This window comes from Lolium rigidum, chromosome 3 (assembly GCF_022539505.1).
Source record: "Lolium rigidum isolate FL_2022 chromosome 3, APGP_CSIRO_Lrig_0.1, whole genome shotgun sequence".
NCBI classification, from domain to species: Eukaryota; Viridiplantae; Streptophyta; class Magnoliopsida; order Poales; family Poaceae; genus Lolium; species Lolium rigidum.
The window spans coordinates 161355318-161373383 of record NC_061510.1 but is presented as its reverse complement, the minus strand read 5'-3'; positions in this window follow the sequence as shown (position 1 = coordinate 161373383).

The window sequence follows — 18066 nt, the reverse complement described above, 5'->3', positions numbered from 1 at the left end:
ATAGCTCCGTTTTAGATGATTCCTTTTGCATTGAGTTCGTAATTGAATTCTCTGTAACTTTCGTGTAGAAAGTTTCTCCATCCGAGAAACTCTTTCTGACCACTTTTCGGACAAAATTATAAAAGATCCGCGAAATGTTTAACCTTGTAAAAATTATATATATATTTTCGTAACTCGGAATTGAGCAAATAATATAGCGTTGGATTCAGAAAAATGATAAGCACAACTTGGTACTGTTAATTTTAGATTTCACGTAACTTAAGGATTTTTCAAATTAATAATAGTGTTTAAAGTATTTTCACTATATTTTAGTTATATAAATGATCTTAAGTTGATTCCAGTCGCAAATTAAATATAATGAAATCTCCCATACACTAGAATACTTATTTGTGATTTTCGAAATTATTATTTTTGCATAAATTCCCAGTTTGTATTAAAATGCCTTTTCGAAATTTCTATTGAATAAACAATTTCCTATAAAGTAGTTTCAAACCTAAATTATTTTGAGAGCATGCATGCATTACTTTGTTATGTGTTTTCTCCGTTTGTGCTCTCTGGATATTTATTGTGATTATTTTATCGTCTAGATCGTGCGGTGTGTAACGTCTGTTCTTGCAAAGAGAGTGCGAACGACAACGACAAATAAGGCAAGTTGAACTTTTGATCATAACAGATCTATTGTTTCCTATACGTGTAGTATGATTTTGGTACAAGTACATGTGTGGGATTGTTATTGATGGATTGTGTTCTATTGCTTTGAAACCCGGCGTAGGATAGCCATATGTTTATTATGATTGGATTCATTTGTAGTCAACCTATGTTTGATTGCTTGGATATGCTTACTTTATAAGTGGGTGGAATATCATGTCATGGGAATGTATTAGTTGAAAGGTTAGTTTTGAGTTGAGAAAACAACAAATGGATGAATTGGAGCGGATGTGAATAGTACGTGAGAAGGTTGTAGGTGGACCGACATGGTAAGGGTTTTATCCTGACTTACTGACATGTATAGGTCGAGTGGCATGGTAAGGGCATGGAGCCTGACTTACTGACATGTACACTAGTTGAAGGGGGGTGGCATGGTAAGGGTGTTGAGCCTGACTTACTGACATGTTCGCTGGTGGTGAGTGGCATGGTAAGGGTGTTGAGCCGGACTTACTGACATGTACACTGGTGATGAGTGACATGGTAAGGGCGTAGAGCCTGACTTACTGACATGTACACTAATGGAGTGTAGAATAGCATGATAAGGGTATTAAACCTGACTTACTGGCATGTGCAATGGAAGAAAGGAGAATAGCATGGTAGGCACCCTAAGCTTGACCTACTCGCATGTGCACTAGAGGAGTTCGGAGATTAAAGTTGCTGGGATAAAACTGGGACGATACTATGATTGCTTTGTGCAAAATAAAATAAAAGTTTGAACTCTCACCTTGAAAATGTACTTGATAGATTGTTATAAGTCTCTAGTGATACTCGCCAATACATTCAATGTATTGACCCTGCGTGGCTGCAACGTTTCATGTTGCAGGTAACATTGAGGATAGATTGATATTCCATATTTAGGTCGCGAGCTTCCACTCAGCATGTTCGCCTGTGGCGTGATGGAGCTCTTTGTTTTTATTTGTTTTCCGCTTTGAACTCTTTTATTTGAGCTAGCCATGAGCTATGCAAGTTGTAATAAATATATTCTGAATCATACACGTTGTAATAATGACGCATTTGCTATTCTGTTTATTCATCGAACTGTGTGTGCTAGCGAGTCGATCCAGGGACTAGCACAATATGCACAGAGATCCAATCCTTACCGGGTGAATCGCTTCATTTTTGTTTGAATAAATTCGGATCCTAGCATTCCTTGTTTGGGAGAGAGACACGCTCCGCTGTTTCGTATGAACACATGTGTTCTTAGCTTTATCTTTAATGTTCATTGCGAAGGTTGAACTACTTCATTCATTGTTATATGGTTGGAAACAGAAAATGCCGCATGTGGTAAATGGTATAATGTCTTGAATAATGTGATACTTGGCAATTGTTGTGCTCATATAGATCATGTTTAAGCTCTTGCATCATGTACCTTGCACCTATTAATGAAGAACTACATAGAGCTTGTTAAAATTTGGTTTGCATGATTGGTTTCTCTAGAGTCTAGATATTTTCTCGGTTAAGGTGTTTGAACAACAAGGAGACGATGTAAAGTCTTATAATACTTACAATATGTTCATATGTGAGTCTTGCTGCACCGTTTTATACTTGAGTTTGCTTCAAACAACCTTGCTAGCCTAGCCTTGTATTGAGAGGAATTCTTCTCGTGCATCCAAATCCTTGAGCCAAAAACTATGCCAATTGTGTCCACCATACCTACCTACTACATGGTATTTCTCTGCCATTCCAAAGTACATTACTTGAGTGCTACCTTTAAAACTCTATTCTTTGCCTTTACAATATATAGCTCATGGAAAAATAGCCTTAAAAACTATTGTGTTGAAGAATATGTACTTATGTATCTTATTTCTTAATAAGTTGCTTGTTGAGCGGTAACCATGTTTCTTGGGACGCCATCAACTTTTACACCTTTGTTGAATATCATGTGAGTTGCTATGCATGTTCGTCTTGTCTGAAGTAAGGGCGATTTTCATGATCAAATGGTTTGAGTATGCATATTGTTAGAGAAGAACATTGGGCCGCTAACTAAAGCCATGATCCATGGTGGAAGTTTCAGTTTGGACAATTAATCCTCAATCTCTTATGAGAATTTTATCTCGTTGTTGAATGCTTATGCATTAAAGAGGAGTCCATTATCTGTTGTCTATGTTGTCCCGATATGGATGTCTAAGTTGAGAATAATCAAAAGCGAGAAATCCAATGCGAGCTTTCTCCTTAGACCTTTGTACAGGCGGCATAGAGGTACCCCTTTGTGACACTTGGTTGAAACATATGCTATGCAATGATAATCCGTGTTAATCCAAGCTAATTAGGACAATGTGCGAGCACTATTGGTATACTATGCATGAGGTTTGCAACTTATAGGATATCTTATACATAACACATATGATTTATTACTACCGTTGACAAAATTGTTTCTATGTTTTCAAAATGAAAAGCTCTAGCACAAAAATAGTAATCCATGCTTCCCTCTGCGAAGGGCCTATCTTCTACTTTATTGTTGAGTCAGTTTACCTATTCTTTCTATCTTAGAAGCAAACACTTGTATGAACTGTGTGCATTGATTCTTACATGTTTACCTATTGCACTTGTTATATTACATTGTTTTGACAATTATCCATGATATATATATGTTGAAGTTGAAAGCAACTGCTGAAACTTATATCCTCCTTTGTGTTGCTTCAAAGCTTTCTACTAAGAATTTATTGCTTTATGAGTAACTCTTATGCAAGTCTTATTGATGCTTGTCTTGAAAGTATTATTCATGAAAAGTCTTTGCTATATGATTAATTTGTTTACTTATTATCTCTGCCATTGCTTCGAATCGCTGCAATCATCTCATATTATTTACAATAGTATTGATCAAGATTATGATAGCATGTCACTTCAGAAATTATCCTTGTTATCGTTTAACTACTCGAGGGCGAGTAGGAACTAAGCTTGGGGATGCTTGATACGTCTCAAACGTATCTATAATTTCTTATGTTCCATGCTACTTTTATGATGATACTCACATGTTTTATACACATTATATGTCATTATTATGCATTTTACGGCACTAACCTATTGACGAGATGCCGAAGAGCCAGTTGTTGTTTTCTGCTGTTTTTGGTTTCAGAAATCCTACAAAGGAAATATTCTCGGAATTGGACGAAATCAACGCCCAGGGTCTTATTTTTCCAAGAAGCTTCTAGAAGAAAGAAAGGATTACGAAGTGGGGCGACGAGGTGCCGCCACGCTAGGGCCGCGCGGCCAAGGGTGGGGCCGCGCCGCCCTGTTGTGTGGGCCCTCGTGTCGCCCCTAAACCTACCCTTCCGCCTACTTAAAGCCTTTGTCGCGAAACCCCCAGTACCGAGAGCCACGATACGGAAAACCTTACTAAGACGCCGCCGCCGCCAATTCCATCTCGGGGGATTCGGGAGATCGCCTCCGGCACCCCTGCCGAGAGGGGAATCATCTCCCGGAGGTCTCTTCATCACCATGATCGCCTCCGGATCGATGTGTGAGTAGTTCACCCCTGGACTATGGGTCCATAGCGAGTAGCTAGATGGTTGTCTTCTCCTCATTGTGCTATCATGTTAGATCTTGTGAGCTGCCTATCATGATCAAGATCATCTATTTGTAATGCTACATGTTGTGTTTGTTGGGATCCGATGAATATTGAATACTATGTCAAGTTGATTATCAATCTATCATATATGTTGTTTATGTTCTTGCATGCTCTTCGTTGCTAGTAGAGGCTCTGGCCAAGTTGATACTTGTGACTCCAAGAGGGAGTATTTATGGTCGATAGTGGGTTCATGCCTCCATTGAATCTGGGACAGTGACAGAAAGTTCTAAGGTTCTGGATGTGCTGTTGCCACTAGGGATAAAACATCGATGCTTTGTCTAAGGATATTTGTGTTGATTACATTACGCACCATACTTAATGCAATTGTCTGTTGTTAGCAACTTAATACTGGAAGGGGTTCGGATGATAACTTTGAAGGTGGAATTTTTAGGCATAGATGCATGCTGGATAGCGGTCTATGTACTTTGTCGTAATGCCCTGATTAAATCTCATAGTACTCATCATGATATATGTATGTGCATTGTTATGCCTTCTTTATTTGTCAACTGCCCAACTGTAATTCGTTCACCCAACATGCTATTTATCTTATGGGAGAGACACCACTAGTGAACTGTGGACCCCGGTCCATTCTTTACATCTGAACTACAATCTACTGCAATTGTTCTTTACTATTCTTCGCAAACAAACATCATCATCCACACTATACATTTAATCCTTTGTTTACAGCAAGCCGGTGAGATTGACAACCTCATTGTTACGTTGGGGCGAAGTACTTTGATTGTGTTGTGCAGGTTCCACGTTGGCGCCGAAATCCCTGGTGTTGCGCCGCACTACACTCCGCCACCAACAACCTTCACGTGCTCCTTGACTCCTACTGGTTCGATAACCTTGGTTTCTTACTGAGGGAAAACTTGCTGCTGTACGCATCACACCTTCCTCTTGGGGTTCCCAACGGACGTGTGTCTTGCACGCTATCAGTGGTCTGGTCCCACCTAGCACCCACCGACCTCGCCCTTCCGCCTATAAATTCCCTTCGACGAGAAAACCCTGAATATACAGCCTCCGTCCACGAAGAGTTCCATCGCTGCCATCACTGTCCAGACAAGTTTTGGGGGTCAGAAGCTCCTATTCCGGCACCCTGCCGGGACGGGGATCGACCCCCGGAGCCATCTCCATCGACTCCACCGCCTCCACTTTGACTCCATGACGGTTCGTGAGTATTTCCGCCCTGGACTACGGGTTCTCGGCTGTAGCTAGTTGGTACTCTCTCCCCCATGTACTTCAATACAATGATCTCATGAGCTACCTTACATGATTGAGATCCATATGATGTAATCGGTGTTGTTTTTGTTGGGATCCGATAAATTGTGGAGTTGTGATCAGATTGTTCATCATATTATCATACTACTGTTATTTAAGATCTTGCATGCTCTCCGGTACTTGTAGTTACCTTGATCAAGTAGTTGCATGTATCTCCAAGAGGGAGTATTTATGCTCGATAGTAGGTTCATGCCTCTAGTTTTCTGGAAGAGTGACAATAACTTCTAAGATTGTAGATGTGCAGTTGCTACTAGGGAGAAAACAACAATGTTTTGTCTAAGGATAATTATATTGTTTACTTTACACACATTGCTTAAGGCGATAATCTATTGCTTGCAACTTAATACTGGAAGGGGTTCAGATGATAACCTGAAGGTGGATTATTAGTTATAGACGTAGTTGGATTATGGTCTATGTATCATGTTATAATGCCCAATTAAATACTACAGTAGCCTTTATCTTATCATAGCATGCATTGTCATGCCCTCACAATTATCAATTGCCCAACTGTAATTTGTTCACCCAACACATGTTATTTGGAGAGTTACCACTAGTGTAGATAGCTGGGAACCCTGGTCCTTCTGTCATCATCATTGCTCTACATTCAACTAAGCACTGGAATATTTTATGGTGCCATCTCCTCTATGCTACTGCTGTTGTGTTACTATTTCCGTTGCTCTAATATTATTGCTGCTTTCACATCACCCCTGTTACTAGTGCCTTTCAGGTGCAACTGAATTGACAACTCCGCTGTTAAGGCTTACAAGTATTCTTTACCTCACCTTGTGTCGAATCAATTAATTAGGGTTTTACTTCCCTTCAAGACTGTTGCGATCCCCTATACTTGTGGGTCATCAAGACTATTTTCTGGCGCCGTTGCCGGGGAGGAATCAAGACACTCCATCAAGCCCCATCACGCACCATCAAAGTATTTGCTGGCGCCGTTGTCGGGGAGGCATAGCTCTACTCATAAGTTCACCTGGGAGTACACTTTACCTGTATCTCCGTTTTATTTTATTTTGTCTTGTCTAGTTTATTTGTGCTTAGTTTATTTCTGTTTACTCGTGTTTTGTTTAGTTTAATTTTGTCTAGTTTATTTTTGTTTTATTTTATTTTTCTTATATACCCAAACATCCATAGAAATTTGAAAAACCGAAAATCTAAAAAATAGTTGTTATGGAAGAACATGCTAGACCCTCTATGGAACATTTTATAAAATATAGAGAATCATATAAGGGTAAAGTCATGAGAGGCGCGTTAAAAAGGTTGGATCAAATCTCTAAAATTTTGCTTAAACGCCATGATATAAATTGTTGCTCTGAACAGGATACTAAACATCTTAAATTCCAATGTGACTTTCGTAAAGAATTTTTAATTATAAACTATCGTTGGAATAACTATATTCATCTTGGGTTTGAAGAAGTAGAACAATTTTCTTATTTATATATGGGAGCTTCTGAAATAGAATCCTTCATGTCTAAAAATTATGAAACCTGTGTTGCTTGTAAAGAGCTTAAAGATTTGGTCTCTTCTATCCTTTATTATTGCATAGAAAATTTCAGAAATAATTGGTATATCATTGATTAGCTACCCATGCCTACCTTCTAATGAGAGTATCTCTTTATCTCTTACATTATTTGATTGTCCCCCATGCTTAGCAAAGGAGGATGAATGTTATGTTTCTGTAGATTCTCTTGAAATATCTACTATGAGTAAAACTTATGATAATAATTATGCTCTTGTTATATATGATAATCCATGATATTTTGATAAATCTTATGTAAATCCTTTATTTGTGCCCAACTTCAAAATGCATGGTACTAAAGAGTTTTGCCTAGATAATGTTTATGATAAAGCTCCAGATGATGGTCCTATATTGGTTGATAATATTAATTGTACTACTATTGAAAATGAGATTGGAGGGGTCTTGACTTTATCTTGGAGCCCCATACCTCTTGAGAATGATCAATCATCTTGTTATAAAATTGTTAAAAGTGGGTTTGAATGTTTTAATCCCACTATTATTGAGCTTGATAAAAATTATGTGTTTGTAGATCATGAAAAGCATGCTTTATGTGATAATTATATTGTTGAGTTTATTCATGATGCTACTGAAAATTATTATGAGATAGGAAAATATGGTTGTACAAGTTTTCATGGTACTAAAATACCTCTCTATATGCTAAAAGTTTTGAAGTTACTCTTGTTTTATCTTCTTATGCTTGTCACTTTGTTCTTTGTGAATTTATTTGTGTAAAAGATTCCTATGCATAGGAAGTGGGTTAGACTTAAATATGTTTCATATTTGCTCCTTGATGCTCTCTTTTGCTTCAATTCATATTTCTTATGTGAGCATCTTCTCAAATTACTTAGTCTAGCTAAAAGACATTAAAGAAAAGCGCTTACGGGAGACAACCCATTGTTTTATTTCTGTCATTTTTCTTTTATGTTGATTCTTGGAAGTTATTACCACTGTAATAACCTCTCCTTATCATTTTTATTTCATTTTGTGCCAAGAATAGCCTCTAATAGGAAGAAAGTAAGATTTGGGGAAGTTGCTGTCCTGAAAACAGATTCTGTGCTATCACCATAAACATTTCTATGAACAGCCAGAGCGGAATTTTCAGCTTCCAATTTTTGTGCATATGCCCCAGGTTATTATATAACTTCCTTTAGTTTAATACTTTTCAAGATGAGCAACAAAAGATTTTCGGAAAAATCGATCTTTACCTGCTATTCTGCTTTGACAGATTTCTATCACCATTTGGATTTGCCGCTTGATCTCTTTCTTATTTTTTGAGTTCTTTTGAGAGAAGGAGATTTTCAAATAAATTTCTACAGTAGATAAATGTTTTAATGGATGTTTGATTTATGTTATAACTGAACCTAATGGATTTGTTATTTTGATTGCAATAATGCTGCTAATGAGAATTGTGTGAAGTCTTGTATGAAGGAAGTTTTCAAGAGCAGGGAGAGAACAATGATGTAATGAGATGAAGAATGGACAAAAGCTCAAGCTTGGGGATGCCCATTTCACCCCAAGAAATATTCAAGAGGTACAACCGTCAAAGTTTGGGGATGCCCAAGGCATCCCCTTCTTTATCAACAAAAATATCAGGTCATATTTCAAGACACTATATTTTTATTGCTTCATATGTTATGTGTTGTTCTTGGAGCATCTTTATTTGTGTTTTTATTTTTATTTTGTTTTGTTTTCTGTAGAATATGGTTGGACCCCAACATATTTTTTTGGAGAGAGACACGCTCCATTTTCGTTGCATAGAACACTCTAGTTTTCACTCTTATTATTCTGCGGGTGTTCTATTTTGCTAGTACTACGTTTAGCTCTTGGTTTTCCATTCTTATTTTGTTCAGATCTCGTTAGTATTCTTTATTTATGTATGATTAGCTCTCTGGTCCATATTGTTTTTCATCTATGAGAGCTATTTCAAATAAATTGATTGGTGTTGGAGACGAGTAAAATGTTTCATGCTTATAGTGATGCAAAAGGGAGCTTGTTTAGACTGTGGCATAGAATTTGGCATGTCATGTTAGATGTTATTTTAATCATATGCTTAGTAATTATTGTTGTAGCATGACTTGTCTCAAATATCTGAGAGTTCTTAATGTGCCATGGAAAGAATCATATGTTGTTTCCATCATATGAAAGCATAGTATTGTGGTATTCTCCTTTGATGCTATTATTGGGTCGACTTGGCACATGATTACACCATGTTATGACTACAAACCAGTCACCTAAAGCCTCTATGATCATTTATTTTTTAACTTGTAATATCACTTTATGCTTTGATTAATAATGTTTTGTCGCTATGCATTATTATGGCCATTATTGCTCTTTTAGTTGGTCGCTCCCAGTCTTTTGCTAGCCTTCACTGTACTGAGTATGATCTTTACTCATGGATCCAACCAACAAAAACCTAAGTTGCCAATTGTGTCCACCATACCTACCTATATGTGGTATTCACCGCCACTCCAAAGTAAATTGCTTGTGTGCTACCTTTAAACCTTCAAAATAATTGCCTGTTTTACGTTTTGTTTTAACTCATGAGGAAGTGTCGAATGGTTTATTGTATTTTCGTGAATTCACACCTTGACTAGCATGCATAATGTGCTAAATTCCTTAATATTGTAAAAAGAGCAAGGCAACTAGGTGCCCATCCCAAATAAAATAGAAAATAAACAAATAAGCAAATAATGCTCCGCACATTATGTACTGGAGAGGTCCTAAATAATGGTGTGCAATGGAGAACTACATGGGAGCCGCTCTTGAGGTCACTATATGAAAAGATGATAGATGTTTTGGTGTCATTCGTTGATATAGACATGCATACCTCTCAAAATAAATATTTTCAACACTCCTATTGCTTTCAAAATAAAAATCTCTAGCACATGAGTAATCTTGCCTCCTTCTGCGCAGGGCCTTTCTTTTACTTTTATGTTGAGTCTTCATCTTCTTGCTTTATGCACCACTAAGAGAGCATAGTTGTCATTCTGAGTATAATGTGCATAGTCCCAAAATTTATTATTGATTGGTTCATAATTATGACTATTGCTTGTTCTCAAATTATTTGTATCTAGCTAGTCACCTTCTAAACTTTAAAAGTGTCCTGGCATTTATGTTTTGCTACTCCGTAAAGGACAAGCTGAATACCACTTTGCTAAGTTTTTGCTATGCCCATAAACAAACAGTTGCTTTTTTTTTGAAACTTCAACAGTAGGAAAGGCTCCTACTTCTTTTGTATTACTTTAGAGGTATCAGATTACATCATACACTGTACATCCATGAGGAACGCATCCTCAGAAACAAAGGTGCTAAAAAAGGACTACTTTTTCTACAGAGTGTTTGTGAGGTCAAGAATAAAGGAGTGTAACTCCTCTTTGGATCTATGAATTAACAATTGGAAAATTTCCTTGAATCTTCTCTTCCAAGAGTGAACTGTTGGAACTATATTCTTGAAAATCATATCATTCCTTTCTTTCCATATGCACCAGGTTCCAACAGTGAAGATCTCCATGAACAAACAGTTGCTTTCATTGCATTATTATCCATGATCTTTTATTTGAGTTACTTCTCATGTTATAACATATAGTTGCTAAGCTCTATGGTTAGAATTATATCTATCATGCGTATGTTTAGAGTACTTTGATCTCAGCTCACAATGCTTTTACAATAACTTGATCAAGATTGTGTTGGCTTCATGTCACCTCAAAAATTATTTTTATTATCACTTACCTACTCGAGGATGAGCAGGAGTTAAGCTTGGGGATGCTTGATACGTCGCAAACGTATCTATAATTTTTGATGATGCATGGTTGTTTCACACCAATTCCAATATAATTTGTTTACACTACATGGCACTATTATACATTTTCCGGCACTAACCTATTGACAAGATGCCACAGATGCCAGTTCCTTGTTTTCTTCTCGTTTTTGTATTTCGTAAAAGTTGTACAAGAAATATTCTCGGAATTGGACGAAACAAAAGCCGAAGTTGTTATTTTATCGAAACGAAGATGGAGTCCAGAGGAGAGACAGAGAGGGGCCAGGGGCCAGCCAGACCATGCCTAGGTGCGGCCTGGCCCTAGCCCGCGCCTAGGCGTGGTCAGGGCCCACCTGGCGCCCACCAACCTCGCCCTTCCGCCTCTTCGACGAGAAAACCCTGAATATACAAGCCTCCATCCACGAAAAGTTCTGTTGCCGCCGTCATCATCCATACAAGTTTCGAGGGTCAGAAGTTCCTGTTCCGGCACCCTACCGGGACAGGGATCGACCCCCGGAGCCATCTCCATCGAATCCACCGCCTGCACTTCGACTCTATGACGGTTCGTGAGTAGTTCCCCCGGACTACGGGTTCTCGGATGTAGCTAGTTTATACTCTCCCCCCCATGTACATCAATACAATGATCTCATGAGCTGCCTTACATGATTGAGATCTGTATGATGTAATCGGTGTTGTGTTTGTTGGGATCCGCTAAATTGTGGAATTATGATCAGATTGTTCATCATATTATCATACTACTATTATTTAAGATCTTGCATGCTCTCCGGTACTTGTAGTTAGCTTGATCAAGTAGTTGCCTGTATCTCCAAGAGGGAGTATTTATGCTCGATAGTAGGTTCATGCCTCTAGTGTTCTGGAAGAGTGACAATAACTTCTAAGATTGTAGATATGATGTTGCTACTAAGGAGAAAACAACAATGTTTTTTTCTAAGGATAATTCTATTATTTACTTTACACACATTGCTTAAGGCGATAATGTGTTGCTTGCAACTTAATACTGGAAGGAGTTCAAATGATAACCGGAAGGTGGATTATCAGTCATAGATGCAGTTGGATTAAGGTCTATGTATCATGTTGTAATGCTCAATTAAATACTACAGTAACGTTTATCTTATCATAGCATGAATTGTCATGCCCTCACAATTATCAACTGCCTAACTGTAATTTGTTCACCCAACACATGTTATTTGGAAAGTTACCACTAGTGTAGATAGCTGGGAACCCCGGTCCTTCTGTCATCATCATTGCTCTACAGTCAACTAAGCACTGAAATATTTTCCGGTGCCATCTCCTCTATGCTACTGCTGTTGTGTTACTATTTCCATTGCTCTCATATTACTGCTGCTTTTACATCACCCATGTTACTAGTGCTTTTCCAGGTGCAGCTGATGACAACTCCGCTGTTAAGGCTCATAAGTATTCTTTACCTCCCCTTGTGTGGAATCAGTAAATTGAGGTTTTACTTTCCTCGAAGACTGTTGTGATACCCTATACTTGTGGGTCATCAAAGAGCAATCCGGGAACGCACGAAGTTTAGTCACCCCAATAGAAAACTCCACTGGGTGGCGTTTTGAACCATTCATGGGTACTAGATCTGATCGTATTAGATGTGATCCGGAGATAGACAAGGATGCCATAAACCAATACCGAAAATTTCAGTGTGGAGTGGGGGATTATCAGTAGAATCCCATAGTCATCGAGTCTGATCCTGATGATAGGAAGACATGTAAGGTGAAGAAGGAGGAGTGTTCCGGAAGTGGGGGAAAGCGAGGACCTTTCGATATGAACACTTCCGAATACACCGAAAATGTGTCTATCGAGGAGGAGGAATATCCCACAGGGGATTGATACGTTGAAAACGTATCTATAATTTTTGATGCTCCATGCTTTTTTTACACAAATTTATACATGTTTTGCTCACACTTCGTTGCACTTTTATACATTTTCTGGCACTAACCTATTAACAAGATGCCACAGTGTTTGTTCCCTGATGTTTTGTATTTCAGAAAAGTTGTATAGGAAATATTCTTGGAATTGTACGAAATAAAAGCCGAAGTCAATATTTTACTGAAACGAAGATAGAGTCCAGAGGGGGATCGAAGAGGCGCCACAGGGCAGCCATACCACCCCATGGCGCGGCCAAGCCTAGGACTGCACCAAGGGGTGGTGTGGCCCCCCCCCAGGGGGCCACCGACCTCACCCTTCCGCCTATTTATTCATGATCTCGGGAAAAACCTAAACACCCGAGCCTCCATCCACGAAAAGTTCCATCGCGGCCGTCGCAGACCCTAGCTTGGGAGGGTTCTGAAGCTCTTCCCGGCACACAGCTGGAGGGGCAGATCATCTCCAGAGGCCTCTACGTCGCCATGCCCGCCTCCGAGGTGATGCGTGAGTAGTTCATCCCTGGACTATGGATCCATAGCAGTAGCTAGATGGTTGTCTTCTCCAATTTGTGCCTCATGTTTAGATCTTGTGAGCTGCCTAACATGATCAAGATCATCTTTATATAATGCTACATGTTGTGTTTGCTGGGATCCGATGAATATTGAACACTATGTTGAGATCAATTATATATACTTTTCATATGTTATTTGTGATCTTGCATGCTCTCCGTTGCTAGTAGTTGCTCTGGCCAAGTAAATGCTAGTGACTCCAAGGGGGAGTATTTATGCACGATAGTAGGTTCATGCCTCTAGTTTTCGGGAAGACTGACAATAACTTCTAAGATTGCAGATGTGTTGATGCTACTAGGGATAAAACAACAATGTTTTATCGAAGGGTAATTATGTTGTTTACTTTACACACATTGCTTAATGTGATAATCTGTTGCTCTCAACTTAATACTAGAAGGGGTTCGGACGATAACCGGAAGGTGGATTATTAGTCATAGACGCAGCTTGGATTACAGCCTATGTGTTATGTTGTAATGCCCAAACGAATCTCATAGTAATCATGTTGTCATGTATGGTCTTTATTCTGTCAATTGCCCAACTGTAATTTGTTCACCCAACATGTTATTTATCTTTACGGAGAGACACCTCTAGTGAAGTGTGGAACCCGGTCCTTTATTTTACACTGATTAATTCATCTACCGTAATCCTATTCTGTTTACTTTCTGCAAGCACTATTCTCTTTAATTCCACTACAAACATCTCTTTCCACTTGATACGTTTAATCCTTTGTGTTCGGCAAAACCGGTGAGATTGACAACCTCACTGTAAGTTGGGGCAAAGTACTTTGGTTGTGTTGTGTGCAGGTTCAACGTTGTTGCTGACGCCGGTAGTGCGTCCTGCCACAAATCAGCTAGCAACACCTTCAGAAGTCACGCCTTTCTCCTACTGGTCGATTAATTCATACCTTCCTGAGGGAAAACTTGCTGCTGTGCTCATCATACCTTCCTCTTGGGGTTCCCCAACGGTGTGATGTCTACGCTACGAGCACCATCAAGACTTTTTCTAGCGTCGTTGCCGGGGACTGATCAAGACACTCCATCAAGCCCGTCAACCGCCATCAAATTGATTTTCTGGAGCCGTTGCCGGGGAGAAAGAGGATTTCGCAAGGGGAGTCTCTCATCTCCAATCTCTTTACTTTTTATAGTTTTGCTTAGTTTATTTTACTTTGTCTTGTTTGCTTTATTATATCAAAAACTCAAAAAATTAGTTGCTTTTATAGTTGTTATTTTATTTTTAGTTCATTATGTTGATCCATAAGTACGATCTGAAGGACCTATCAATAGGTAGTGGTTCTATAATTGGGAATGATAGCATTGAAGAATTCTTTAATCAAGTTAGTACACATAAAGATATTGAGGATAAATCCCTAGTAGAAGTTGCTCCTCATTATGAAACTGCTGCAACTTATTTAGTTCAAATGTTGGAGGCTAGATTTGTTAGCCTTAACCCCATAATGCAGCAAATGTTTCTTAAACTTCATGAAGTTGATGATGATGAAAAGAGAGATTTTATCCTAGAAACTTTGCTTAAAGAATTTAAAGATGTTGTTATAGAAGCTAGGAAAGTCTTTGATCGATTTAAAATGCTAGGCTCATGTGTAGATGTTATTGGTACACTTGAAAAACTAGAAAAAACCAAACCTGAAAATAGGGAAGAAAATAAAATACCAATACCTTTCAAACTTGTAGCAATGCATGAAGCTTTGGAAAAGAATTTTGATTGGATTGTTCCTGAAAACCCATTTGATGAAAGTAGTGGACCTAAAAGTGCTGAGAGAGGATCTCCTAAAACTTATATTGATAAAATACAAATCCTTGTTGAAAACACTTCTTGCATTAATCTTGATGCTTCTTCAGTTGATAATACTTGATGCTAGCTCTTTTTTGCGCCTAGCTGAAAGGCGTTAAAGAAAAGCACTCTTGGGAGATAACCCATGTTTTATTTCTGTAATTTTTGTTTTCGTTGAGTCTTGGAAGTTATTATCTCTATAATAACCTCTCCTTATCATTTTTATTTCATTTTCTGCCAAGAATAGCCTCTAATAGGAAGAAAGTAAGCTCTGGGGATGTTGTTGTCCTGAAAACAGATTCAGTGATGTCACCATAAAAATTCGTATTCACATCCAGAGTGGAATTTTGAGCTGCCAATTTTTGTGCATATGCCCAAGTTATTATCTAACTTTAGTTAGGACCACTTTTATATTTGAGCAACAAAAGATTTTCGAACAAATCGATCTTTACATGTTGTTTTGTTTTGACAGATTTCTGCCACTATTTGCATTTGCCTCTTAATCTCTTTCCTTTTGATTTCTTTTGATCAAAGAGCTTTTTGAAGAGGTTGCTATAGTAGCTAATGCTTTACTGGATGTTTGATATATGTTAGAACTGAACCCAAGTGGATTTGTTTATTTTGATTGTATTAATGCTGCTAATAAAGAATTGTGTGAAGTTTTGTATGAAGGAAGTTTTCAAGTGTAGGGAAAGAAGAATGATGTAATGAGATGAAGAATGGACAAAATCTCAAGCTTGGGGATGCCCATGTCACCCCAAGAAATATCCAAGAGGTACAAGCATCAAAGCTTGGGGATGCCCAAGGCATCCCCTCTTCATCAACAAAGCAACAGGTCATCTTTCTATGCGCTATATTTTTATTGCTTCATACGCTATGTGTTGTTCTTGGGCGTCTTTATTTTTCTTTTTAGTTTAGTTTTTTTTGTTTTATTTAAATATGGTTCGATCCCGGCATATTTGTTTTGCCGAAAACACACTCCATTTTAATTGCATAGAACGCTCTAGTTATCGCTCTTATTGTTTTGCGAGTGTTCTAGTTTTCTAGTACTACGTTTAGCTCTTGTTCTTTCACTCTAGTTATCTCTAATTAACTAAGGAACTTTACAAAACAAAAGTGCTACAGCAAGTAGAACAAGTGCAGGAAGAAAGAGATGTTGTTTACCTCCTCTATGCATATAAAAAGTATTTGTTAACAAGGTTGATCAAGTCTTGCCACCAAATAAATTTTACATAGCATAAGAAGAAATAAACCTCAAATCAATCATGTTACCTTGAATTGTATTGATATGGATCCAATCATAAGATTTTGATATCCTTCTTTAGGCTCATATATAGGACAATCGATAGTTCCAACTTTGATAGTTCTCACATTAGAAATATTATTAACTCCACATACTTTATCAATCCTCTTGGGGAAATAGACGGTGTGCTCCCTATCATCAACATTGAAATAACCTTTCCTTTATTGCAATCAATAACAGCCCCTGCGGTGTTAAGAAAAGGTCTCCCAAGAATAATAGACATATTATCATCTTCAGGCATTTCCAAAACAACAAAATCAGTTAATATCAAGCAGTTATTAGTAACTTGAACAGGAACATCCTCACATATACCAACAGGAATAGCAGTAGATTTATCAGCCATTTGCAAAGATATATCGAGTAGGTATCAACTTATCTAAGTAAAGTCTCTTATAAAGAGAAAAAGGCATAACACTAACACCGGCTCCCAAGTCACATAGAGCAGTTTTAACATAATTATTCTTAATAGAACAAGGAATAGTAGGTATACCTGGGTCGCCCAACTTCTTTGGAACTTTGCCATTGAAAGAGTAATTAGCAAGCATAGTGGAAATTTCCTCATTGGGGATTTTCCTTTTGTTAGTAACAATATCTTTCATATACTTTGAATAAAGAGGCAATTTAATAGCATCGATCAAAGGGATTTGCAAGAATAAAGGTTTCATCCAATCACAAAATTTATTATAGTGTTCTTCTTCCTTTGATTTTAGTTTCTTAGCAGGAAAAGGCATTTGCTTTTGCACCCAAGGTTCCCTTTCATTACCATGTTTCTTAGCAATAAAATCTTCTTTAGTATACTTTTTATTTTTATCTTGCTTTTCGGGTTCATCTTCAACTTCTTCTTTATCGAAACATCATTCTTATCATTACCATTATTATTATCATGTTCATTACCACTTTCGGTTTCAGCATCGGAAATAGAAATACTATTAGGATCATTAACAGAGTTCGAGAGGATTCTACAACATTTTTATGTTTCTTCTTCTTTCTCTTAGAAGGAGCACTAGGTTCAATGCGTTGAGAATCTTGTTCAATTCTTTTGGGATGCCCTTCAGGATATAGAGGATCCTGGGTAGAGACACCACCTCTAGTTGTTACTTCATAAGCATGTTTCTCTTTAGAATTATTTTTTAATAAGTCATTTTGCACTTTAGTAAGCTGTTCAATTTGAGTTTGAACCATTTGAAAATGTTTAACAAGCATCTTAACATCATTGGAGGTTCTCTCCACAATACCATGCAATTCACCAATAGCTCGAGAATTTTCCATTAAATGATTCTCTACTCTCATATTGAAATTACTTTTCTTAACAATATAATTATCAAACTCATCTAAGCATTGAGCAGGAGGTTTTGAATATGGAATATCTTCTCTAGTGAAGCGTTCAAGAGAGTGTACCTCAATCATGGATGAAGGGGGAGTGTTCTTACATGAATCTTCTATAGGAGGTAAATTCTTCACGTCTTCAGATTTGATACCTTTCTCTTTAAGAGATTTCTTGGCTTCCCTCATATCTTCATCATTTAATTTAATCATACCCCTCTTCTTCAATCTTGGCGTTGGAATTGGTTCAGGCGTAGTCCAATCATCATGATTCTGGCCTATTTTAGCCAATAATTCTTCAGCTTCGTCTGGAGTTCTTTTCCTGAAAACACAACCAGA